Below are 8,259 nucleotides of genomic sequence, written 5' to 3'. Positions count from 1 at the left end.
GGAATAGTTAACAGGTAATTAATAATTAATTAAGAGAATTAAGTCACCTTCGCCATAATGGTCGAGGTCGACTTAACTCTGCAAAATTGAATTTCGGCTTCGCCCAACGGTCGCGATAGTATTTATATATATATATATATATATATATATATATATTTCATATATAATAGTCGAGCTAAAAACGATCCTATACAAGTAAATGTTTAGCAGCGACATATTGTCTTTTTATCCTGTTTGACCTCAGAGAGATATTTGTTTTAAAACTTAAAAAAATATCAAATTTATAAGTTAAGCATTAGTTCAATCTAATCAATGAAGATGATGAGGGTGAGTATGATGATGATGATGAGAATGCGTATGATGAGTATGATGATGATGACGATGATGATGATGATGCTGATGATGCTGCTGATGATTTTGATGATGATGATGATGATGGTGATGATGATGATGGTGATGATGATGGTTATGTTGATGATGATGATTAGGATGATGATGATGATTAGGATGATGATGATGATGATGAGTATGCGTATGATGAGTATGATGATGATGAGTTTGATGATGATGATGATGATGATAATGATAATGATGATGATGATACTGATGATGATTAGGATGATGATGATGATAATGATGATGATGATGATGATGATGATGATGATGATGATGATGATGATGATGATGATGACAGCTTTTTAAGCGGTTTATGGCAATATGAAAAACATCGGAATTACTTACTTATTTAATGAGCCTGTGTTCTTTGCCAATAATTCGATGTGTAATTAATTATTATACACGGTTGTGTTGCATGAAACGTAAAATTGCATCACCGATTTTAGGCGTATTCAATAATGTTTTCATAAATCTTATGATATCGACACAAACTGCAAGAAAAACTGTATAAGATGCACACAAGATTTGTGCAAGCATATTTTAACAACTTGAAATAATTGCACCAATGAAAAAAAACTTCACGGTGTTTTTATTATGTCCAATCCGTGTGTAAACCCTGTCAATCCCGCACCCTGGAACTAGTGTATATTACCGAAGGTAACGTATATTAACAACACCAATATGCGAGGTCAAAAACGCTGATGTATTCGTATGTAACATTACATACCGACGATATGAGTTGATTGACAAAGTATTAATTGTTGCCTTTAAGTGTCGTCCGCGTCCCTTGAGGCAACTTGTAATTGTTAGTGAAGGAAACACGTTTGTTGTCGCGAATGTCCGCATAAGAGCTGTCAGTTTGACGTGATACATGCCTATTTAAATATCATACCGGATATCTGCATTACAATACATCTTAACAGCAGCATACATGCCAAAGAGTAAAATATGTGTTGTTGTTTTGTCGATGGTTTTGTATTTTTTCTCAGGTCTAATCCTTTCCCGAAACACGTAACTTTCTTGTAACGTAAGTGATGTTGACTATGGTTACCTAAAGAGATATGAAATATTGTCCTCAAACTAACAATATCCTCGTATGCAGTAGATATAGTTTCCATATTTGTTCAATGTACCCCTATGTTACTGTTGAATTCAGAATAGAGTTTATTGACACTGCTCCTGAAATCAAGACATGTTTGTTACCACAAGAGGCCGTAACGATGTAGGGATGGTGTCATGTGAGGCTGTAACGATGTAAGCATGGTGTCATGTGGTCTGTTTGTTACCACAAGAGGCTGAAATGATGTAGGCATGGTGTCATGTGGTGTGTTTGTTACCACAAGAGGCTGTAACGAAGTAAGCATGGTGTCATGTAGTCTGTTTGTTACTACAAGAGGCTGTTACGATGTAGGGGGTGTCATGTGGTGTGTGTGTTACCACACGAGGCTGTAACGATGTAGGGATGGTGTCACATGATGTGTTTGTTACAACAAGAGGCTGTAACGATGTAGGGATGGTGTCATTTGGTGTGCTTGTTACCACAAGCTTAAACGATGTAGGCATGGTGTCATGTGGTCTGTTTGAAACCACAAGAGGCTGAAACGATGAAGGCATGGTGTCATGTGGTGTGTACTTATCTAGGACGACACTCTACACACACTCACTTACCCCACTTTCCCATAGCGAACTTCATAAACATATACAAAGTTATACTTACCCGTAACTTGCAACACTCTTACTGTATTTGTCATCAATAAACATGACATAATGTATGAACATCTGCCAAAACAGTAGCGTTAAGGCGACACATCCATACATTAAATTAATGTTTTCAAGCAATACACATGAGCCGCGCTCTGCGAAAAGGGGGTTTAATACATGTGCCGTAAGTATCGTCCCAGATTAACATATGGAGTCCGCACAGGCTAATCAAAGACGACACTTTCGCAATAAACTGGATTTTCGCGAAGGAGAGACTCTCTTTAAATGAGAAATTTCATAAAAGTGGAAAGTGTTGTCCCTGATTAGCCAGTGAGGACTGCACAGGCTGATCTGGAACGACACTTGACGTACATGAATTTAACCCCATTTTCACAGAACACGACAAAGTGACCCGACTTTTCACAACACGAACGAGTTTTGCGACAAGATAAACCGTAAAGCGCACGAAATGTCATTCCTGATGTCAAAAGTCGATTGGGTTATCTGTTAAAAATAATATAGCCTGTTTATTCGACCATGAATGAGTACGTGTGTATAAGTCCTGATTTGCTCGTTGTACTTAATGCATTATCATTACCGGCAACATTTGCGGCAGTTATGGTAAATGGCCTTGCATAATATTAAGTATATCTATCCTTACGATTTACGATGGGCGCATTTTAAACCGTTAAAACAGCGGAATACTGCAATATAAATGAGGTGTACTTGTACATAGCGGTAACGTACAAAAGGAACATGGTGCGATCTAGTTACATAATATGTGAAATATGTGAATAAGACAATTATGTGAATTATACGTTATTTAAGTACAGGATTATTGATAAATTGAGGCAACACTAAAAAAAGTGAAAATATACGTTTGTTTGTGCTTTAAAAAAGGACCTTATGGTGTTAGCGGAATTACTGCATAAGTTATTATAAACTTCAATGCATCGGTACAATTCTATTAAGACTAGTCTGCTAATATGATGTAAAGGAAGTTTATAACAGATATATTAAAACGATATATATACGAAAAAGAACTGTTTGGTTTATTTCACATTTATGTACAAACTATGATGGTATTTAATATAATTCGGATTCGGTTGTATGTCCTATTATATTCGGTAAATTGTAATGTTTTTAAAAGGGCCATGTCATACAAATATTTCTAAAGGGGCAACTTCTTTTTTAAAATCTGAATTCGACAAACAAGGCATTTAATGAGGCACATATCTCGCTATAAGCAAGACGTAAATAGAATATGCATTATTATATTTGAAAAATATATGGGATGTATTTGTTTGTTCAATTTAATGTTGACATGTTGAAATAAATGTGAGCTTTTTTATTTATCTATAAGTTGGACAATTGTAAAACCAAGCATCAAAGCGCAGTTTGGAAAAGCGATGTCTACTGTCAATTCTTCGAACGGCTACTCAGTCATCAATTTAATACCAATTTGTCTTTGTTATAACTTTTTGCTTATCTGCTTGTATCAAATTTCTCATTTCATATTATATTTGTGAAAGGGATTTGCAAATGGCATAAATGGTCGACTGGACAATGTTGGAGCAACCCGAAATGTCAGCCGTGCCTTTCAAGGGAAAAATAGGTAAAACCGTTAGGATTAAGCTAATTGACAAATGTATTGTGTGTACAAAATGTAGAAAGAATGAGTTAAACCTAGGGGTTATTCAGTTGCAATAATTCAACTCTCAGCTTTATAATCCAAACGGTTGCTGTGAGTTGCAATGCGTCGTCTATTGTTCAAATGTGCGAAATTGTATCACCACTGCAAAGGCTGATACTGCAAAAACCTATCAACGTATACCTGTCTAAAGCACAAACCCATTCAAATGGTACCATTACAGCATAAAATAAATGCTTTTTATGTACTTTTTTTTCGTACGCTCTATCCACCATATTGGAAACTGTTGTAACGTGTTGCTATCGGTTAGGTCGCAGTACACCAATCTTTTTCACATCGTGATATTTGATGAAGCCTTTGTCGATAACGATGTCGAACATTCGTCGAATATTTACACTGTTCGAAATTTCAAGATGAAAATGTCAGCAAAAAATAGTGTGTTGAAATATCGTCGTGTTTTGTAGGTTGCATGCATAGGTTAACGTCCGTAGGCTGCCATTCTGGTGAATTTAATGTGTTTTCGAAGTTTATTCATCGTTATCCTTCCTTGGTAACCAACGACGTCTGTTGAGTGATACGCACGAAATCTATGCGCACAACTGCGATTGTGTTTATGAAGGGTTGCAAATGTAATCCCGGAGCCGACATAGAAAACATTATCATAATCTCTGGGAGTACGTTTATAGGGACTAAGGGGTTAACTCATTAAGAAGTGATTTTTAACCAAATTAATAATAATGGTGTCATAAGTCAGCTAGTTAAAATAAGAATTTTTTGCCGGTTTTCTAAGATCCGTAAAAGTAGTGATTTCAGAAGTCAGGGTCATGGATAGAAAACAAATATATGTTAAATTTGTAACGTTTTAAAATGATGCTGGCTTGTTTTGTTTTAATCCAAGAACTCATGTATACAAAATATGCATAAGTAAATGGCATGGGAAAATAGTAGGGTACAGTCATGATATGGGTTCCAGTAAATATGCCAATAAAAAAAGAAAACCAATGCCTTAGTTGTTACAAACACAAGTTATGTTTGGTTAATTGGCGTTATTGTCGTAATCTTCTTGCAGCAAACATGTTATTTGTGATCTGTTGAGAGTTGGGCCTATAAGCGATAAATGACACGGTTAATCAACTCGCGATACAAATGAGAACAGAACAACATATAGTGTATTGCATCCAGGCACGCATTACAAACATTATATTGGGATTTGGTCTGATAATTTGAAGTTGTGTTTACCAATAATCGAGACTGAATTCTCGCCATTGTAAAGTGTTTCGTAATATCAATTGTATCAAGATTATTTGTATTTGTTAAAATCTGATCCAGTTTACGTCGTCTATCCTTTATCAGAATTTATAAATTTTAACAGTAATTTTCGTCATCAATGGTGCCACCACAACCGTGTGGCACACGTTTTAGCAAGATATTTATTTATCATATAATAATAATAATAATTAATATGTTTCACTTTTTTCCAAATTCATATTTGACGTGTCAAAAGTTAAGAGGTTCGAAAGATGTACCGTCCATGATACGTGTTAAGGCTGTAAAGGAATCGTTAACTGTTCTGTAAAATTATGTAATATTAAAGTAAAAACGTTGCCACTATGGAAATGACGGTACACATCGGGAAAAAATCATTCACTTAAGTTTACATAAAGTTGTAATGTTTGACTAATATTTCTTTTCCGGTTTTCTTACAGACATTTGTTCCTACAAAATGAAACGTTTTTGAAGTTTCAGTCCATCTAATGAGTCCGTCGCAGAAATCTGCCAGAAAAATTGCTAGAATATACAGAGGAAAGCGAATTGTAACAGTCACAAAAGCCAATGTGCGGATAGCTTTAGAAAGCGTATGTAAAATGTATTTTATGTCTTTAAGAAAGCAGCTAGAAAATATGGTAAATTATAAGGATTTTTGTACACAGCGTTACATTGGGGAAGTGTAGACACATTCCAATTATCTCGCACACGCCGGTCTGATGGGCACCAACATGCAGCAGTTAAAGATTTGATACGTCATTGGCTTTAAAGCAGACACAATATGGTTAAGATTTTGCAAGTGCTTGCAAAATGTTCATATACAAACTTTTACAGAACGAACAAAAAAGAGTCAGTGTCAATATTTAACGAGCATGCCATTGGCAACTCAGTGTGATATTAATAGCGTGGGGAGGATGAAACTCTGTGGGATCCCAGCCTTGTTAAAAGCGTGTAACCGATGGAGATTCGAAACTCACGGGCGTTAATCACGGGCGCCACCTCTTGTTTGAGAGGCATTACTAAATGAACCAATGTTTTTTCCGAAGTGGCGCTCAGGCCCGCATGTTTTGAAATGTAACAGGTAATTGTACAGGGTGATTAGGTTTTATATTTGTTTCAAAACATTTCAATTTTTTAATCGGCCATTGTAGCGTTATCAGGCGAAGAAACATTCATCCAAAAATGTAAAGAAACATACAATCACAAACCATTCAGAATCGTGAGGACTTTTATAAGTTGTGGCAAAAAACCAATCGATGCGTTTTACCTTTGTGACGAGCACATTCCCAGCTAATTAAATTGCTCATTACATAAAACGATTGCTTTGAACATGTACACGTTAAGGCATGCCCAAAAACATCGGCATCGAGCCGATCTAATAGATATATTTGCATTTTTGTAAAAGAGATGGAGCAAATGCCAAGGAGGTTGCGCTAAGAATAGGAGGTGGCACCCGAATCAACTAGCCCTGAAAATGGCTGAAGTGTCGAGCCTATACCCGGCCGTCGCCGCAATACGAGCCCCCATGGAGCTATGCGGCGACGTGTAGGGGGGCCGTGGTGGTGGCTTTGAAGACTGGGCCATGAGGCTGGATGGAGCCGCCGCGAGTGCAGATATTGGTGGTAGTAGCAAATATTCAAACGAGAAATTTGAATACTGAAGTGGAGAAGGGTTCCATGTTAACAACAGTTGAACATGGGTCAGTCGGCCCTTAGCGATGGGGGAACTCCGTTCTGAAAGGCGGGGTTGGGCGCTGTCTAACAATCTTGACAATGAAAGACGCCCTGCTCCCAGCGAAAGGGAATCGGGTCAAAATTAGGTTTTATGGAGAATAACATTTTTTGGTATATATCGTACACTATGTTTTATTCATATTGGTGACATCTTAATTGATTTGATAACTTATTTATTAACAAACCTACATCTAATTTATTATAGAATGTGTTTATGTTCTGTAAAGATGTGGGCCTACGTATGTACGTTGAAAAAAAGTAATTATAACAAAAACCATTATATATACAATGTACGCCATGTGCTGATGTAATTGCGATACGACTGCTTATTGATACATCCTACATTGGTGTCACCTCCTATCGTTAGCGCCAACTCCCTATCATTGGCTCCTTCTCTTTATTATTATATATTACGTTGGCAAGAATCCAATATGTTTGTGCTTGCAGCCTGTCATATATATATATGCAATCGTTTGATGTCGTAAGCGATTTAATTGGGTGGCCATTTGTTCTTCACATAGGAACAGAAATCCTACCATGCCACAACTCATAAAGGTTCTTACGTTTTTAAATGGGTTGAGAATGTATGTTTCTGTACATTTTTGGACGCATTAATCGTAGCTGAATCGCACTACATTGCACGATTAAAACAAATTATGCGATATATCCTTTAATACATATAAACTCTAATAACCCTGTAAAAGATATTCATGAAATTTCAAAATATCCGGGCCTGAGCGCCATCTCGTAAGTTAAATTGGCTCAATATATTTAAGTATCTCAAAAACGAGGTGGCACACTTGATTAACGGCCATGAAATTAGACAATGTGAAAGACCGCAAAGCTGGAGTGACCAATCAGATATCAACAAACAAAAGTAAGACTGCGATAAGGTCAACAAAGAGATCAACGTGTGTTTATTAAATGTTCAAGGACTTCTTGGTAAACAATATAAAAACTTGACAGTACAGAAATGAAATTATTATTCAGTTCATATGACATTTTATTGCTGACCGAAACATGTTCAAATGTTACTTTTAATTATTATGTTGAGACTTTTACATTCTATACTTTACACAGAAAAAATAAATTAAAAAGTTCTCAAAGAAAGAGTGTTGGAATTATTATGTATATACATAACAAACTGAGAAAATATGTAACTTTTATTAAAAGTACAAGTGTTTGTATAATGTGGCTTAAACTAGATGGTAAATTGTTTAATATAAACAATACTTTATTATTTTGTTTAGTTTACAATGCACCACAAGGTAGTGGAAGACAGTACCTTTAAAAAAATAATGCTTCTGAATTGATTACAAATGACATTCTTCATTTAAAAAAATATGTATGAATATGAAACTTGTGAATTCCTTATATGTGGATTTGTTAATGCCAGAGTTGGAATAAGACCACTTTTTGCTTATAAGTATATGACACTGTTCATGTATGTGTAGAAAATGTGTTACCGATTTTGTACAAGATGTAAACTGTAAAGAGTATGGGAAGGTATAA

The 8,259-nt window shown here is 35.8% G+C and overlaps 1 protein-coding gene across 3 annotated transcripts in view; it reads left to right on the top strand.

Annotated features, from left to right (window-relative positions):
* Window positions 1-2,642: 2,642 nt before the first annotated feature.
* Window positions 2,643-8,259, top strand: part of LOC127841681 (uncharacterized) — a 255,857-nt gene continuing 250,240 nt past the window's right edge. The window contains exons 1-3 of one of the 3 annotated variants that reach the window (XM_052370736.1): window positions 2,646-2,718; window positions 3,630-3,712; window positions 5,489-5,604. The gene's annotated coding sequence lies outside the window, so the exon portion shown is untranslated. Of the gene's footprint in view, window positions 2,857-3,629; window positions 3,713-5,488; window positions 5,605-8,259 lie in introns of all 3 variants that reach the window. The other 2 variants (XM_052370731.1, XM_052370737.1) reach the window with 2 other exon arrangements.

Source organism: Dreissena polymorpha, chromosome 8 (assembly GCF_020536995.1).
Source record: "Dreissena polymorpha isolate Duluth1 chromosome 8, UMN_Dpol_1.0, whole genome shotgun sequence".
NCBI classification, from domain to species: domain Eukaryota; kingdom Metazoa; phylum Mollusca; class Bivalvia; order Myida; family Dreissenidae; genus Dreissena; species Dreissena polymorpha.
Note: the sequence above shows the minus strand (reverse complement) of the source record. Positions and strands in the feature narration are given on the sequence as shown.